Raw genomic sequence first — 19,024 nt, 5'->3', positions numbered from 1 at the left:
CTGAAGCCAACTTTTAACCCTGGACAAGTGAGAGCCAAGCTTAATTTTCATCCAAATCCAAACTTTCTGACTTGCCCCTCTCTTGCTGTAATGGGCCTTAACAAATCCCTGATACTGAATACCAAAAATTGTAGTGAAATCCTGACCAAATCTGTGATACAAATGTTACAGCTTAGTCCCAGATATATCTACAATATAGATGGGAGAGTTTGTGTGTCTTTCTGGCTGTGTCTGTCCATCTGTCCGGGAGTGCATTTGTTCAAGAATACCTCCTAAATGGTGAGACATGGGACCACCAAATTTGGTATGCAACTTCCTCATATCCTAACTTAAAACAAAGTCAGGAATTAGTTGCAATAGGACAATGGGATGTGTGTGGAATGCAATTGTTTCTTCTCAAACAGAAATGGATGGGAGTAATAGCAGGGACAGTTGTACTAATGAAATGACCACAGGGGGCAGCCACTGGCCAGCAACATGGACCCTGCGACCCCAGCTTGCCCCATTGAGCAGCTAATAGGCAGTCTGCATGGCTCCCACTGCCCTGCACTGGCCCCATAGAGAAGCACTTGCCTTCCCTACCTCTTTCCCTGAATCCTCACCCCTTCCATTGAGCCCTTCCGCACCTTCCAGCCTCCTGCTCGTCCTCTGCACTCCCCACCCCTGCCCTGAGCCTGTCCTCACCCTCAGCCCTGACTCTTGTAACCCCCAACTCCTAAAGATAAACTTAAATGTTCCTGGGTATTTTCCAAGCTGAGATCATCCAGAACTAGGCAATGCTTGTGAGTGTGGCATCATAAAACAGGCCAACAACATCATGAGGAAAGTGCCCATAGCACACCTTTTATGAACTTGTCTCAAAGCATTTTACAAAGGACACAAATACATCATTCAAGCTGTCAGAAATTTTCCAATTCATTGGGTTTTTTTTTCATCAGAAAATGCTGATGCATCAAAATTGAAACTGATAAGAATAGGTCAGTGTTGGTGAATCTCTTAATTTGAATAAATAGGAAAGTTTTGAACATGTCAAAACCTTCCATTTCAACATTGTCAAAACGAGAAGCCTCATTTCTTTTTTCTTTTTGGGGTTCAAATAGCTTTTCAGTTTGAAATTGTAGTTAATATTAACATCTTGCCCTGAAAGGTAATAAAGTATGATACATGATCACTGTCAAAAGTAAACATTTTCCCATGACTAGAAGGAAAGATACTGATTGACCCAATCTGAACCTCTTTTTGGATTATTGGTGTGTGAAAGACTTCCATCACAATGTGTAATGGGAAAATTTTGCAGTCACTTGAAGTTCTTGCAGGACAAGATAACCATTTTTTTCCCCCAAGCACTAATCATTATCTTTTGGGGAAACTGAGGCATATTACTTGCCAAGTTCAACACACACTTCTGAGGAGCCCGTGGCTACGCTGTCTGTCAGCACTTTGAAGTTAGCAGCTTTGCAGTTCCTGCAGCAGCCATTATGCTAATGAGGTGCTGCATATGCATCACAGCACTTCATTAGCCTCTTCTAACCTGCCTGCTTAGCATGCCCCCTTGGAAGAAGGGGGCTAGGGTAGATGCACCCATAGTGTGCCCAATAGCTCTGTTTCTAAATAGACCATCTACACACAATACAGCCTATTTCGAAATAGCTGAGGGCTGTTTCGAAATACATTTTGTGGGCAGCTGCACTATTTTGAGATAAACTAGTCCCCTTCCTAATTTTTTTTTCAGGAAGAAGGGTGCTTTCAAAAGCAGGGCTTCCTTTCAAAGGAACCCCCCGTATCTACACAGCTATTTTGCATTTGAAAAGCAACACTTTTCATGTCGTGACCAGCTGCCATTATGCAAATGAGACACTGAATATTCATATGACCACTTCATTAGCGTTTTGAATCTGCTCCATTAGCGTTTTCAATCCTTTCAGTATCCCTTCTGAAAAGGAGGGTCAGTATAGACATAGCTTTCTGGAATAGTTTATTTCAAAATAACAGTGCTGTGTAGACATAGCCTAAGTGACTTACTACAATCACAAAAGGAGCCTGTGATAGGTTAGGGATTTGAACCCAGTAATTCTAAATCCTAACCTTGTACCCTATCCCCTCCCTCTCTAATTTAAAATATAGACTAGCCTCTAAGTAAGACATACAACCATTTTCCTGACTTGTGTTCCCTGTAAACTGAGCATTTGGGCAGCTTCCCAGGAGAGATTCAGCTACTATTCAGATGATTAGCAGAGCATCCACAGCTGGCAGGATGTGCTTCAACTGGAGGTGCACACCATTGGTGCACATAACAAAATGTATTCCCTTTATGGATGGAAAAACAGTAAAGCCTGCTCCTGACTCAATAATGGGAAAGGTAAGGAGGAACCAAGAGCTCAATTTAAAGTATATTTTTCTTAAAACCACGATGGTCCACTCGGCTTGTTCCTAATTTCATTTAGGAATGGGAGGGGAGTTCAGGAAAACACATGGTGCTCTCCAAATTAAACATGGGTGGAAGTCTGTATAATGAATTGAACTGACCCAAGTATCCTTTTGCTCATCCTTAATTTTGTCAAAATATTTGCACTGTAAATTCTGGGCCAACTGAGAACTGCCTCTATTTGCAAAGCACCACAAAGAATGTTTGGAATAGAATTTTGGAAATGGCCTCCAATAAGGTGGATGAGTGGCTGCCTGTGTAACTCGAACTTTGTCATTATTAAATATCATAAATTAAACTTAAAATCCAAATGATGGGACTTAAGCAGTAATGTCTGCAGAGAATAACAAAATTATGGACTAAAACTAACAATGCTTGGCCTAAAGCAAGTGATGATAATGGTTCCCACCTTCTCTTCCCCTGCACAACCTGAATATCAGGCTGAGCACTAGGAAGCTCCATTGGGTGTCTCCATGGGAAGAAATCTGAGGCTTGCATTCCTTCTGCGTGATGACCTGGGATGGAAAACAGGAAGATCCTCATAGCAGCAGATCCTTGCGGCCAGCCTTCAGCTTGTTCATACCCAACTCCACCCTGTCTTTTGCAGGCTGGTGTTCAAGGAGTACAGTTCTTTCCAGTTCCAGGGATGCTTTCCCTTTGCATTGCCAATCACCTCACCTCTCTTGTGCAGCAGAACAACACAAGTTTGACAGCCAAGTCATCTTCTCCATGGGCACTGAGCCCAAAACACAAGATAATGAGAAAAAGTAAAGGTTTTATTAACATGCATTTGTTTCATTTTGTGCTCTTCTATGACTGTCTAGATAAAACAAGGGTAAACACCTGGGAATAGTAAAAGGCAATTTGAGAACCCATCTCTCAACTTAAAAACACATGCACACACCCCTCTCTGAAGACAAAAGCTGAACATGGGAATGATCTAGACAGATAGAACGAAAGCTACAGGGTCCTGAAGAGAGTATTCAGAGAATGGATAATAATGCTCAGATTTATTAAGCAGTATAAGGAATTTGAAAAGTAATTTGGATTCTCTTGGCAAGTAAGATCCAAAACTTTGTGGCTATAGAGACAGAATTCCCTGAGCTTTATGTATATGGCTATGTCTACACGGGCAGCCTCTGTTGACAGAGATACTTGATAGAGAAACCCTGACAATACTTCTGTCTCCAGAGTGCATCTACACATGAGGGCCATGTCTACGATAGCACAAATCTTCAAAATGGCCGTGCAAATGGCCATTTTGAAGATGACTAATGAGGCACTGAAATGCATATTCAGTACCTCATTAGCATGCCGCCAGCCACGGCTCTTCAAAATTGCTGCTATTCGCTGCCGCATGGCTCATCCAGACGGGGGTGGACCCCGGGAACTTCGAAATCCCCTTATTCCTATCTGAATATGCATTTCAGCGCCTCATTAGTAATCTTCAAAATGGTCATTTGCATGGCCATTTCCAAGACTTGTGCTAGTGTAGTTGTAGCAGAGAAGATCAAAACAGCAATCCACTCTGTCGACAGAGAGCAGCCAGACTGCCCTTCCCTCTCTCGACAGAACAGCTGAACAAAAGCTCTGCTAACAGAATTGCCTGGTGAGCTGAAATCCCTCTCTGTCAACAGGAGTGTCTGCATGGTCACTCTGTCAACAAAACACTGTCCACAGAGGTGCTATATCTGGTCAGAAAGAGGTATAATGCTGCTGACTGAGCAGCTGAGTTTTCTTGATAAACTCCTTACAGAACACTTTAACTGTCTGGATGCTCCGTGGGTTTTGTCAGCAAAAGCTCAGTTTTGTCGACAGAAGCTACCCATGTAGACATGGACTATGTGTTTAATCTGTGGATTTGTCAAGCTGCAAGAATTCCTAGCCCTGCAAATGTAATGCGTTTCTTTGCAAGCCAGATAGAGTGCAGACAACTTTCCCATATTCTCCTGCTAGAATTTTAAGTTTGCATTTCAAGGGCATCAGGGTGATAATGCCACATGATTCAGAGACAGAGAGGTGTACCAAATGCTCTGTGGTGATTATTAGAGAGGAGTCCCTTTGTTTAATTCAGAATGCGCTAGAAAAGGTATTTCAGCTTTCATGCTGGACCTTGCATGTGAAACAAAAGCGAAAGAGATCCCAGGGGCTGAAATGATTTAGATAAGTGAGAATTAATTGGAGATGGGTATTTAGAGTATCTATCACAGGACCTAACATCAACTATACCATCAGGGGGTCCTTTACCTGCACATCTACTAATATAACATGTGCCAGCAATGCCCCACTGCAATTTACATTGGCCAAACTGGACAGTCTCTACATAAAAGAATAAATGAACATAGTTCAGACATCAGGAATGGTAATGTACAGAAACTTGTGGGAGAGCACTTCAATCTCCCTGGACACTCAGTAACAGATTTAAAAGTAGCAGTTCTAAAACAAAGAATTTTCAAAAATCAAATGGAGAGAGAAATCTCTGAGCTGCAATTTATTTGCAAATTTGACTCCATCAACCAAGGATTAAACAGAGACTGGGAGTGACTGGCCCCTTACAAAAGCAGCTTCTCTGCCATAGGTGTTAACATCTCCACATTAGACTCTGACAATGGGCCATATTCCCCTGTCTGATCTGACTTGTTTTTTCCTCTTTTGATATATACTATTGATAATGGGCCATTTCCACCTTGACTGGATAGACCCTGTGAGCTCTGGCTCTCCCTTGTACTAGGACCCCACTCTTTAAATACCCCTCGGAACCCACCCCCTCCCACTCATGCATCTGATGAAGCAGGTCTTTGCCCATGAAAACTTATGCTCCAAAATATATGTTAGTCTATAAGGTGCCACAGGACTAACAGCCCCCAAGCTGCAATTACAAACTCTAACTTGATTGCTCATTGACTAATAGCAATACGGAGTTGCAAGCCTTCACACAGTGATAACCACTTAATGCTCCACTATCAGAGCAGGTTTCATTCAAGTCTCACTGTGCTGCAGGGCTGGGGAGAGCTCCGCACACAGTTCCTGAAAGGTGGTCCCGTGCATATGGAAGTTCTTCAGCCACAAGTCATCCTCCCTCCCATAGCTGCACAATAATGTGATCGCACCAGTCAGTGCTTCTTTCTCAGGACTGGAGATGACGCTCTACCATGTTCAACTGCTTCTTCACTGTCACCAGCAACTGGGAATTGTTTTGTTTCATGGCTCTCAGCTTGAAGGAGATTGCAAAGTTCTGCATGGCATCTCCTTTTGTGGCACTGGGAATACCACAGAATAATATTCACAGTGTTTGTAGTGCTCAGCTGAGTGGGGTACAGGCTTCTCAGAAGACGGCATACACATGGCTGGGCCAGACTTTTGAAAAAAGGTGGGAATTAAAAGTTGCAGTTGAAATCGGGGAGGGAGAAAATTGAACCATAGCACATTGAAACCACATTCCCAGTCCCCTCTGCAAAGAATAATTCGGTCCTGTGAGCACAGCAAGCCTTTCCCAAAATCCCTTGTGGTGAGTTGCATTGTAGGATAATGACCCATGGTGCACTGACGTCTGTATGGATGAAAATTTTGCCAGAGAAGCTGTCCTCCACTGACGTAAGTAGGATGGTGTGGGCACAGACCCCTGACAATGACTGTGGTGGCTGGATGTTGACTTAACCAAAGTCAACAGAAGTATGTCATGTAGACATGTCTCATTTCTTCTCTGCTCACCCTGAGTCTCATACTAACATCACCATCCTAAGTATTTCCTGCAGGTATTGGATACTAATCTGTACCAGTGCTCTCAAACACTTGCAATGCTGCAGAAGTGGCTTTCAAGTATGTTTCTCCTTGCTGAACAACATATTTTATCAGTATCACACACATCACCCATATGACAGTTTTATTCTCTAGGTGATTATTGTTTGACCCCTTCTTGTCTGTGAAGCAGTATGGTTCAGACTTCCAACCACTGCCACAAGGTCCCAGTGTGAAATCTACTTTCTATCACTTGAATGTTTCATTGATTGCAATGAACAGCGGGCTCCAGGTAAAATGTTTGGTTTTCTCCAAGGATAAGGAAAATCTTCAGAAGTGCAATGTGCACTTTCCTGGTGGCCTACAGCATTTTTGGAACTCTCTGCCATACCACAAATGTTTGGCTGCAGCCATTTCCATCAGCCTATCCAATTCGCCCCTAGTCTCTGGACATTCTGACTCCATTTAGAAAATGCTCATGTAAAGCATTTTGCAGTTATCCCATGCCCACCTGATCAGCCAATGTCTCTGAGCTGTCCATTCTGACTCCACCAAATGTCGCCACATTGGAAAGATTGATGGCAGTAATGTTTACATAATGTGTATTTGAGCTGTTTCCACTGAAAACAAATCACGGCAGATTCACATTGCCAGTCATTAAATCAACAGCTTAGATGTTTCTATTTCACACAAGAATGGCCACACTGGGTCAAAAAAAGACCCATCTAGCACAATATCCTGTCCTCCAACAGTGGCCAACGCCAGGTGTCTCAGAGGAATGAAGAGAAGAGGGAATCATCAAGTGATCCCACTTCCGTTGCCCATTCCCAGCTTCTGCCAAACAGAAGTTGGGGATATCATTCCTGGCCCTTTTGAACAAAATAGCCATTGATGGACCTAACCTTCGTTAAGTTAACTATTTCTTTTTTGAACCTGGTTTCACTCTTGGACTTCACAACATGCTCCGGCAAGGAGTTCCACAGGTTGCATGAAGAAATACTTCTTTTGTGTATGTTTGTTTTAAACCTGCTACACATTAATTTCATTTGGGGACTCCTAGTTCTTATGTTTACTTTTACACTTTTAGGCGACGTCTATCCTACAGCAATCTGTTGACAGAAGTTACTGTTGGAAGAGTTCTGGCAAAACCTCTGTCAACAGTACACATCCACACACACAAACTGGATCGAAAGAACAATCCACTCTATGGACAGAGAGCAGCCAGACTGCCCGCCTGCTCTCTCAACAGAACGGCCAACCAGAAGCAAAGCAAACAGGGCTGCCTGGTGAACGGGAAGCCCTGTCTGTCGACAGCTCCCTTCCCTTCCCCTACAAGCATCTACGTGGCTTTTTTGTTGACAGAAAACTGTCAAAAAAGGCATTATTCCTCATTGCAGAGAGGCAGAATGCTGTCAGCAGAAGTACTGAGTTTTGTTGACAGACTGTCGACAAAATACATTTTGGGTGTAGATGCTTAAGCCTTGTCAACAAACCCTGGGTTTTGTTGACAAAACTCTCTAGTGTAGACATAGCCATACAATCTTATAACCTAGATCAGTGTTTCCCAAAGTGTGGTATGCCTACCGCTGGAGGTACTTGAAAAGATTTCAAGGGGTATGGGGCATAAAATAAATGACTAAAAATCAGGAGATAAACACTGGGACGGCTCTGGGAGTGGGGGTATACCCATAAGGCCAAAGTCCCAAAAGGAGTACATGAATGCTTTAAATTTGGGAAACACTGACTTTGATCAATGGTGGCCAGTAAGTGTCCTATGGCCCAGACACGGTTTGCTAGGGTTAGCCCCTAGCAGGCAACCAGATGCAGTATTTATCCGCGTCTGTGCAGATAATCACTGCTTGAAGCTCCTGTTGGCCATGGTTCACTGTTCCCAGCCAATGAGCTATAAAAAGCAGTGGCCCAGCCGATGACACTTCCCACAGGCCATGAATGACAAACCACAGCCAAGGCAGCTGTGAGCAGCCGTACCTGCAGATGCTCACTGTGTCTGGTCTGGGGGCTACTTACTGCCCACCCTGACCTAGATGAATTCGTGTAGAATTTCAATAGGCCGATTTGGAACATGTGGCTGGATGAGGAAATTCTGAATGGACGGAATTGCAGGTACCGAAACACAATGAATATTGACTAAATATTTTATTTTCATAACAATAGCCCAAAATGACTTAGCTTTTTCCTAACACAGAGAGACCACTGGAGCCAGATCCTGACTTAGGGCAGGTCTAAGCTAGACTTCAAGGTAGATTGTAGATACCCAGTTCCATCTACAGCAATAGCACACCTGGAACTGACTTATTTACAATCAACTTACTTGGCTGTCCTCACTGAGGCAGGTCTACAGGAGAAACTCTCCCATTGACTGCCCTTATTCCTCAGGAGAATGAGGAGTATGGGGGTAGACTGTGGACCCCTGGTAGTCCAATTTCACGCATCCCCATTACATGTGTGAAATCAAATCCCAGCATATTAACCCTGACCAGTTTGATCTTCCCAGTAGTGTAAATGTACCATTAGTGTGAACTGCATAGCTCCACTGAACTAAGGCAAGTTATGGAGCTGGGATAACTCAATAGACCTGCACTATCCTCACTGCACTAACACCAGTGGAGTCTCTGTTGCCCATGATCAGTCCTTGTTCCAAGAAGTTTACAAACCAATTTCAGACACACCACAAAGAGAAGGATAACACGGAGACCTTGTAGAAGAGAAACAGCACCACTAAGATTCTGTGATTTCTCAGCAAAGGCCAAGGGACATCATGAAGGAGAAAGCAAACAGATAATTTATATTAATGCATGAAATGAATGAATGGAAGATTTTATCACTTTTCTGTGTGGCGCTCAATGGAGGGACGGATAGAGGGCCACATCTTTCAAAGTACCAACATGACACATTGGCCAAAGGGAATTGGGTGCTATTTGATATAATTGGCTTCCCCCCGTAAACTCTTCTCCACTAAAATTGCCAGCGTCCTCCTTTGAAGACTACTTTTGTTCACAGCAATTGCTGACTTCATTTCTGGAACTATCAAATACATGTGGAGATTATGCAGTTACTGCGGAACTCCTGAAACTCAACCAACCAAAAAGGCAAACAAAGATCCTTTAACAACAGTCACTGAGCCAAATTCACCCAGGCAGGAAAATGCTAAGTGCAATTCGATGGAGTTACACACACTCACACAAGAAATGACGTTTAAAAATCAAACCTCATTCTTCTCTGGGAACAGTTTGACACCTGGTGCAATTCCATTTTGTGTCATTGTGCCTAGTTTAGCCTAATTTAAGTGACAGAGGAATCAGGCCCATTGTGTTTTAGGTTCTGCATTACTGTAATTTTTGACTCTCTAATTTTAGGCATGGAGAGTCTTTTATTACACATCCTGAATTGCTGGGTTTTTCTCTTGGGGCTTTAGGGGGACATTTTCCTAAGGTGTTTAGGAACCTAAATTCCAATGATTTTTAATGGTATTTGTGTTCTTACATACTTTGCCACATGTGAAAAATCTTCCTTTGGGGAGATCTGTGGCTATGGAATTTAATTTTCATTTGTAATCCACACACCTCTTGGGTTTGATCTACTGTCCCATAAAGGTGCACCTAGTCCACTTAAACACAGAAAGAGCAAGTCCCCTCTCCTGCCACAAAGCAGCTGGCTTTTTGCTGAAGCCATAGACGCTCCTGCACTAAGCTCCTGCGGTTCAAGGATCAAGTCTGCCTGTGGGTGGTTATGCTTTTAGATCCTAAATTTGTATCTTTTTGCAAAGGACTCCTAGATTATTCCAAGCTTCAATCTGTGGGCGAAAGAAGCAGTGACTGGCTATTCCAATAAGTATGGATCAGTGGTGGCGCTTTCAACCAACTTAGCGTTTTCTTCTACAGAAAGGCTGCGGCCACACTAGTCCCTCCTTTCAGAAGGGCTATGGTAATGTGGCACTTTGGCATATGCTAATGATGTACTTCCAGGAATATGCAGAGGCTCATTAGCATAATGGCGGCTGCGTGAGCTTTGAAACTGCTGGTTTCCAAATGTGTGCTGCCTGTCTAGCCAGGCGCCTTTTGAAATTAGCCCCCTGATTTCGAAAGCCCCTTCCCAAAACCAGATGGGAAGAAGGGGCTTTCAAAATCAGAGGGCTGTTTCGAAAGGCCCCTGGCTACACGGGCTGTGCGCAATTCCAAAGCAGCATTTTTGAATTGCACATGGTCGCCAATATGCTAATGAGGCACTGTATATTCATAGCAGCACCTCATTAGAATCTTCCCAACTGACTCATTACCATGCCCCTTCTGAACGGAGGGGGCTAGTGTAGACATGGCCAAAGTGTGTGCATTAATTTGGAATAGATGGAGCATCAGCAGGGCTTTGGAGCAGGCTGAGTTAGTGGAAGGTGCTTCGTGCCAGAACAGTGCCAGGAACAGCCTGAAATCGGACAAAAAATTAGGACCTTTACAAGCAGTTGGCAGATTTACTGCCAGGCAAGTTGCGCTCTTTTTCTTGGTCTGAAAAAAAGAGGAGGTGGAAAAAGGGAGGTGTTGGGGCAGCAGGGGGAAGAACAAGAAAAAAAGAAAGCAATGAATGTTGCATATCATATGTAAGCTTCAGTGGTAATGGCATTCTGTGCCCATGTCTTATTTGTGTGACTATTTCCAAAGAAAAAATAAACAGAACAGGCCACAGCTGCCGATTAGCATTCTGAAGCTGTACAAGGTCTGGCATTGCCTTCCGCACAGCCGACACTTGGAGCTCCTGATGACTAACAGCTGAATCCTCAAACAGCCCTGCAGCTGAGTTTATCAACCAGAGGTGTCATTCGTTTAAAGCTCCATTGCTCTCAAGCGATGCTAGTTGATTAGGGAGGAGGAGGAAATATGGATATTTTGATTTCTCATGAAAGGGGCTAATAAAAAAATCTTTGAGCAAATGGGACATTAAGCTCAAAACACACTCTGCTTTCTTAGCAGAGTATAATTCAGCAATGTTGGTTTTCCAGGTTACTACGGCATTATGTCAGAACATGATTTAAATGGAATAACAATTGTTTGGCTTGTGATACAGAAAGAACATGTGGTACCTTTTTACTGTTTTTATAAGCTAAGCTACATCAGGTTTTTTTGTTGGTTTAAATATCTGTGATTTCTAAGGAGAATGTGCAGTCAAGATGTACATTTGTTTGTTTTTGTGTTTCAGATACTCATTCCCTTTTGAATTATATATATATATTTTAAAAAAGTGGTTTGACTTCTAATAGAGGTGCAAAAAAAAAAAAAACTCCTGGTTTTGTCACCAGCACCCTGTTGTAATTAAAAATAGGTATTAAATTACCTTTCCCAATTGGCTGTCTGCCACTAGCTATAAAATGTATGACCTATTCAGGGATACAGGGACAGAAAAGTCTTCTGCGTGTTGCTTCTTGAGGCACACTGATCATAAAAGGGAGCATCCTTGGTGGATATATCACAGTTCCTTCTCGCTTGTGCATAGTACCGTTCACACTCTAGTTCTGTGCTGACATGAATGTTCACAGAGGCAAACTGCAACTTCACTTCTACAAGGGCTCGGGAAGCCAAATGTTCCATCTGTATACCCTGCTGCTGCAAAAGCACGAGGGCTTTCATCAAATTAAAGAGCAGATGCAAAACCATGACACTCATTTGTCTGATCAGTGCTAACCACACACACGACTGCTAAATATTGCAGATGATCCATGAGTAACAAGCTCCATGAGAGGTGTTCTTGCTTGTTTGCTGGCTTGCTTGTTTTGAAATGGTGAATTTATTTTATATTCAAGCCTCGAATCCAAATACCGTCAATCTTCAGTACTAATGAGAGTTACATTTGGATTTAAACCCCTGAGGGCTTGTCTATCCTATGGGGAAGATGGGTCCATTCAGGGTTCATCGTCTGGAGTTCGATTTCACATATCTGTTAGAGATGTGTGAAATAGAACTATCCGGGGTTGACAGTCGAATTTGGTTTTCTGAAGATCATATTAAGATTCCCCACTCAGTCAATTCATCACCCTGCAAATATCATCTGAAGAGGTTTTCTTGTGAGATTTCTGGTTCTTGATGTTATTCAGTCATAGTGGAAATACTACGAGAATGGCTTTACTTGGGGATTCTATTCATTTTATTTTCCCAGCCCAGATCAGAAAGTGAAGAGGCATACAAAAAACAAATGAAGGAGCATCCCATACTGATCAGAATATCCAGCAAACATTCGGGCCAGGATCGTAAAATGATTCAGATTTACTCCCCATAAATCCCTCCTTTCTTATCCCATTACAACTTGATTGAAAAATTGTCCCTGATTAGCAGTGCAGGCAGAGTCCTTCTCCTGAGGGCATGGGATTTCTCTGTGCAGAAGATATTCTCTGTTGTGTTAGGTGGCGCACAGACAACTACTATCTGGTGGTTAAATATTATAAAAGGACAATTAGATTAATAAGGACAAAGCATGCAGGGGTCCCCTAACTAAAGTCCTCTGGCCCGGTAGCTGGATGCCAGTATCTGTCACCTGGTTAACTACCAACAGATAACCCATAAAATAAAGAAAAAGAGATCGAGTATGTAACCGGAAGAGACAGACTTTATTTAGAATAAGAAAACATACAAGAACAGCTGAGAGGCAGTCAAAAGGAAAGTCTGAACAGTAGTTAACAGCACCAACAATAGCCAAACCCCAAAATGATAAACAAGGACCCAAAAATACAAATAAACAAAGGAGATTACAGCAACCCTCTTCTAGGTTCCAGTGGGTTGCTCCAGACATCCTACCCTCAGCCTAGTTGGAAGGCTTATAGGGAGGAGCATGGAGGAGGTCCCACGATGGAGAGTACATGGAGTCTGGATGCAGATGGTGTAGTGCCCTTGTGGCTAGATCTTATGATGTGGAGTCAAGTCAGGATGGTGTTCGGGATGGGCAGCCAATGGAAGCAAGGAGACAGTCAAGGGTCCAGTAAGCCAACAAGTCAACCTCAGGCTGTGCTGGTCTCCACTTTATAAACAGTTTTTGGCGGGAAAAAGTCCTTACATAACTGGGCCCCTTCAGGGAAACCCTGTAGAAAAGGTGGGAAACTCTGGTTATGTAACCCTGACTCAGCAAGTTATATAACTAAGTTTTGTAGCCATCTCCATCTTGAAAGTCCATATCATGTGACGGGGGACTCCATTTTAAAAACATTATATACAGCATAAACTATTTACATCTGAGGAGGAATCCTCAGGATTTCATCCCAACGGTTGTCCAAGATGCAGCTGTCAGAGGGTTCCACGCTGCTAAATATTTGTTTTAGAACTGGAAGAATGAAAGCCCAAAGCAAAACATATATTAGTTGGTCATGTTATTAGAGGTTAAAGAAGGAGAACCTGTAATATTTGGATCTGATGTGGTTCCACTAATTTCAAAAGATGGCTACAACTTTTTTAATAGTAAATTGTAAGAAACAGCCTGCTACTTTCTCTTGCCTCAGATAGGTCATAAAGACACAAAGCTCTTTAGTGCCCTCTACAGCCACATAGATTTAATCTATCTAGAGAAGCAGTGAACTTGCTTTTTGTGTTCTCATTCTTTCTGTTTCTCAAGTGAGCTGCAATGTACAGTCCGTTACAGGAGCTTTCAACACTGCATCAATCAAATGCCTTAAGGTCAAATTCAGCTTTTTTTCCTTGTTAATATATTGGCATTTTCTTTACTGACAGAATGCTCAAAAGTACAGTCTGTGCGGCTGGAAAAGTACAGGGCTATTTCATTTCCAGCCCTGTGTAGTATGAGGCTTGCATGCTGAAACAAGAAACAGAAGGCAGAGTTTTACTCCCATGTGCTGACATGCTATCATCTCTGCTTGCAGCCAATTGTAGCTGGTTGTGACCAACCCATGAAAAAGAGGGCCCGAAAGCACTGAATTTATTTGCCACCTGAGAGATTATTAGGCAAGATTTAGACAAGCATAATTGGCAAGAGTGTCAACAGAAAGTGAAAGAATAAAACCTCTACTCAGCACCTAAAGTCACTTTTATCTGAGAGGATTTTATTGCTGCTTTCAGATTAGGATAAAAGGAAGAGTAACCTTAATGTAACCCAATTGTAACAGATGCTATGTCTACGCTAAGCTAAGAAAGTCGACTGCAGATAAATAGCTCTAGCTACGGCAAATTGAATAGCTAAAACTGCAGTATCTACGCTCAGCTAACTTGGCTGCTCTATAGGGAAAGTTTGATGGGAGAGTTTCTCACAAACAACCTCTTACTCCTTGCATCTCACAAGAAGTAAAGGGGTTGACTGCAACACCAGAGAGGTTGATTTTGCGTGTCTCTACCAGATGCACAAAATCAAACCACAGAAAATCGACCCCTTATGGGTCAATCTTCCAGGATAGTGTAGACCTGCCCTAAAAGATGAATCTGGCCATTGGTCTAAAATAACTTCATCCACCAGTGAAATGTATCGCTGCAAAGGAACATGATGTCTGTTTTCTGGATGACGTCTCTTTCAAGGCAAACTAAAGCTTCAGATGTGCTTAACTATGTCCTGTGACAACATGTGAGTTTCCCAGGCAAATCTTCACTTGTTTGGCTCTTTGAACATAAGCCAATATCCTGAAATACCACAGAAGATTTTAATGAACCCTACAAGCACCTCACCACTGACAGGATTAAATAGCCATTGTTTCAGAAATGAGGCGTTTATCTGTTGGAGTAACAAAATTGCATGTGTGACCCACACACCGACGTGGGGTGGGGTCGTCGCACCCGGACCACTTACACAGAGAAAGAAAGAGTCTACCGCAGAGCCTTCGCTGAGAGCCAGTTGGCTTTTAGTTCAAACTGTAGAGCAGGTGTGAGCAAGCCCCGGTACAGGCACCAAGTGTGGCAAGTGATGGGGGAGCTTAGTCCTGCTCCTCCCCCCTATGCAGCCATGGGATTGCTCAAACCCATTCTGCTTGTAGATTAACAAAAGACCAGCTAATGCTGTCAACCACCACCTTACTGGAAAAGCTCTGCATCTTAATTGATGTGTTATATGAAGCTGTTGTAAGCAGAACTATTAGTGACTTTAAAAAGTATCTCAGGCACTTGGACTGTATGTAGATGTCAAAAGGTTAAATTTCGTCACGTTGCCTCAGAAGGGCTGCTGACCCCTGCTGTAGAGCTCATGCGCTAAGCTGCAGAGGTCCAAGGTTAGAGTTTGCCTGTACACATTCACATTTCTGAAGGTAGAAGTGTATATTATGGACGCTGCATTGGAGTGGGTATAAGCAACTGTATTTTGACATTGGGCATAGGGAAACTGGCAGTTCCCCACCTCCCACCCGGGAAGATTTCTGTATTTATGATTAGGGAAGGAAGGAAGGTTTGCAGTTACATGCACATGTTGTTGCTTGTTCTTTTCAGGGTACAGACAATAATACCTTTGTTGAAAACAGATCAAAAATGCTTGGTAAGATTAATTTATCTGTTTTCAGCAAAGGTATTATTGTTGCAGAACCTCTAATTCAGTGTGTCCCATTAAACAACTCCCATCCAAACATTATTTCTAACATAGCCACCTGCCACAGTTGGTGATGGGGAGAGAGGTGCGGGGAACATCAAATTACAGCTAAGGCAGCTCATAAGATAATTTGCTGGGTATTAATTGATGTACATCTGAGCTGATTCCGTCTCCACGCATTACCAAGTTATTTCTAATCTTCAGCAAGGCCAATATTTATGTGAGCCCTCATAACTCTGTCCTTTGTACTTTTGCTATGGTATACCTACATCATTCAAGCTGGTTGGAAAATATCAATTCTTCCAGCCAAAAAAAATACCTGTTAACATTTTTCTATTAAGAAATGCCAGTTTTGAATTAGAAGGGACACCTCTAAATAAAAAAGTCACATTTTGAAATATCAGAAACAGATTTGTTTTCTTCTATTTCAACAGAAAATGTCTTTTTTTAAAAAGAAAAATTCAAAAGGGAAGAAAAGAGATCAAAATTAGAAACGTGCAGAATCCATGGAAATATTCCATGTTCTTCTAGATGATACATGATAAAAAATAGTGAAAAGTAGAGGGTGGATGTGAGTGTTTCTCTGTAAGCTGAGCACTTGGGCAGTTACCCAAGTGCCCTGCAGCTCATTAGTAGAGCACCCATGGCTGGAAGCATGTGTTTCTACCGGTGGTGCACATCCAAACATGCCTTGGTTCACATAACTATTCTGCATACAGAGGAATGAAATAGATGTGGCATCATTTTGGTCCCAGCAGATGTATTAACTTTGTATGAAGTTAGGGTGCTGACAGAAGTAATATTCATGCTTATGGTGCTTAGTAATAGCATTCTGTGCTACCTTGCAAGAACCTAGTCATAATTACCAATTCATTTCTTTGCTCAATGAGCTTTTGAGCATTGAAAAAGGTATACCGCCATTGCTAATGAACAAGACCTCAATAGTGTCTTAAGCTTATGATCTTGGAGTGACTGTTATGTTCATGAGAATTTCACAGTCAAATAAGCTGGGACCACTCACAGTTGGAACTATCCTTGCTTGGAAAACAGAGCTGTTTGCACAAGAACAAGTGAACAGTGGAACAGGACAGGGAGAAAAAAAATTACTCACTTAAATCCTGTGGCCTCAGAATATGGGCCACACAAAAGCACTATGTTTCAGGATATTTCCATTTGTGACTTGACATGTCCTCTGTAGTCAAATTTCTAGTCTATGAGGGGAACATAAAACTGTTATCATTTACAAGTTTGTCAAACACAAACACGCACACGCACACGCACAGAGGAATTATGAGGATGTAAAGAAGATGTGTGCAAACTACCTACTGACAACAAAATAGGAATAGATAGCAGCCTTGTCTCCACTTACAGACAGAAAAGTAAAAATCCACAGATGACAAGTTTAATCCAGCTGTGAAATGTTTCTGGAGCTCAAGTTTGTTGTTTCTATTATCTTTAGCATGCTGCATGCCGAGTATGACAGGACCGTGACAGCTATGGGTTAAACTGGAGGTTTAGCCTGTGTATCATTAGATTGAAAGGGACTTTTGCATATAGAGATCTTTTTATTTCTCGTACGCTAAATACAGAGAGCTCAGAATGAAAAAAGAATGAATGTGAAAAACCCAGTTAAATTTAGGGTGAGGGAATGTTGGTTAATAAAAAATATAAGACGCAAGAAAGCTCCTTGACTCAAAATGTTCCCTGTGTTATGATATAGTATGACAGAGATCTCTAAAACCATGACTGGTATGGAAAAAATGAATAAAAAAAGTTGTTCACTAGTTCCCACTATGTAAGAACTAGGGGGTCACCAAATGAAATTAACGGCTAACCCTTTTAAAACTAACAAAAGGTGATTTTTCTTCATGCAGCACATGATAGGCCTGTGGAATTCACTGCCAGAGGATGTCATGAAGACCAGTACTTTAACATTGTTCCAAAAAAAAAAAAAGAGTTGGATGACTTCATGGAGGTTAGGGCCATCAATGGCTATTAGCCACGATGAGTCAGGTTGGTGTCCCTAGCCTTTGTTTGTCAGAGGCTGGAAATGGATGACAGGAGAAGGATCACTTTGATGGCTACCTGCTCTGTTCACTCCCTCTGGAGCATTGGGCATTGGCCTCTTTCAGAAGACAGGTTACTGGGCTAGATGGAAATTAGGTCTGACCCAGTATGGCCATTCTTATGTTCTGTGTGGTGTTCAACATTGATTTTAATTCTACCTTCCTATTTTACCAGGCTTGTCATTTTGCTTCTCCTAAAAATATACATAGGCATCCCTACACAGAAGTCCATAACTTGCACGCCAGGCATAAAAGAGTTCTACATGACGGTTCTCTTCTATTGTTCTATGTAGTAATACATCATTATCTCACAATTATAACTGTTGGTTCTCAGCCAGCTTTGCAAATTCTATAGAATGCTCTTAGTTCACCAATTAAATATAGCTACTGCTCTGGTGAAAAATCCACACCCTGGCAAGAATAAATAACAGTATATAATAGGTTAGGACAGGAAATTGTGATAGCAAATATAAGGCAAATGGACTCTGGTTGTCAACAGGAGGGACTGAACCTGCAATCTTAGTAGCTAAAGCTATACACCTTTACAGGAGGAGCTGAAAACCACATGATACTCAGTGAAGGCTGAAGAGTGGAATTCGCTCTCCCTTGTCAATGGTCTCCATGCCTCTGGGTTACATAAACGTCTATAATAGATATTATTTCTTGAGTGTTTACGTATTATGTTAATGTTGTTTTTACTATTGAAAAGTTTTGGGACGTGACCTGAACTTTAGTGTTTCTTCCACCTTTTCATCTTCTGCTACTGGCTGTTGTTGGGTTATGGAACTAGACAGAGGACTGGTTTGAAGTCCAGTAATTCCTATGATCCTAGGATATTTTATAGACACTGGAATTAAATTTGCAGGGGAAAATGACTATAGAAGAATATGATAACACAAGATTGAACAGAAGTGCTAGACTCATTAGTCCCCTCCTGTATGAACCCTGCAAATAGTGGGGAAAAAAGGTCTAATATTTCCTTGTCTCTAGGAATCATTTTTCCTAACTTCTAATATATTGTTTGCATAAGCCTTTCCAAACCATCCTGGCGCGGTATGGAAAGTGAGCAAGTTACAAACTCGCAGTTACACTTTTGCAATATGGTTGGTAGAAATGAGACAGAAGACCTGTCTGTAGCAGCAGTCATGATACATTATTTGGTGTGCAAAGAGTAGATGAAAGAATGAAGATTTTGGACCAAACAAAAAAAACAGAATTATGTATTAAACACACATGAAGAAGGGAATATTTCTGTTTTAATAATCAATTAATTTATCAGTTCAGA

Source organism: Carettochelys insculpta, chromosome 20 (assembly GCF_033958435.1).
Source record: "Carettochelys insculpta isolate YL-2023 chromosome 20, ASM3395843v1, whole genome shotgun sequence".
Taxonomy (NCBI): domain Eukaryota; kingdom Metazoa; phylum Chordata; order Testudines; family Carettochelyidae; genus Carettochelys; species Carettochelys insculpta.
The sequence above is the reverse complement of the archived record's forward strand: the minus strand, read 5'-3'. Positions refer to the sequence as shown.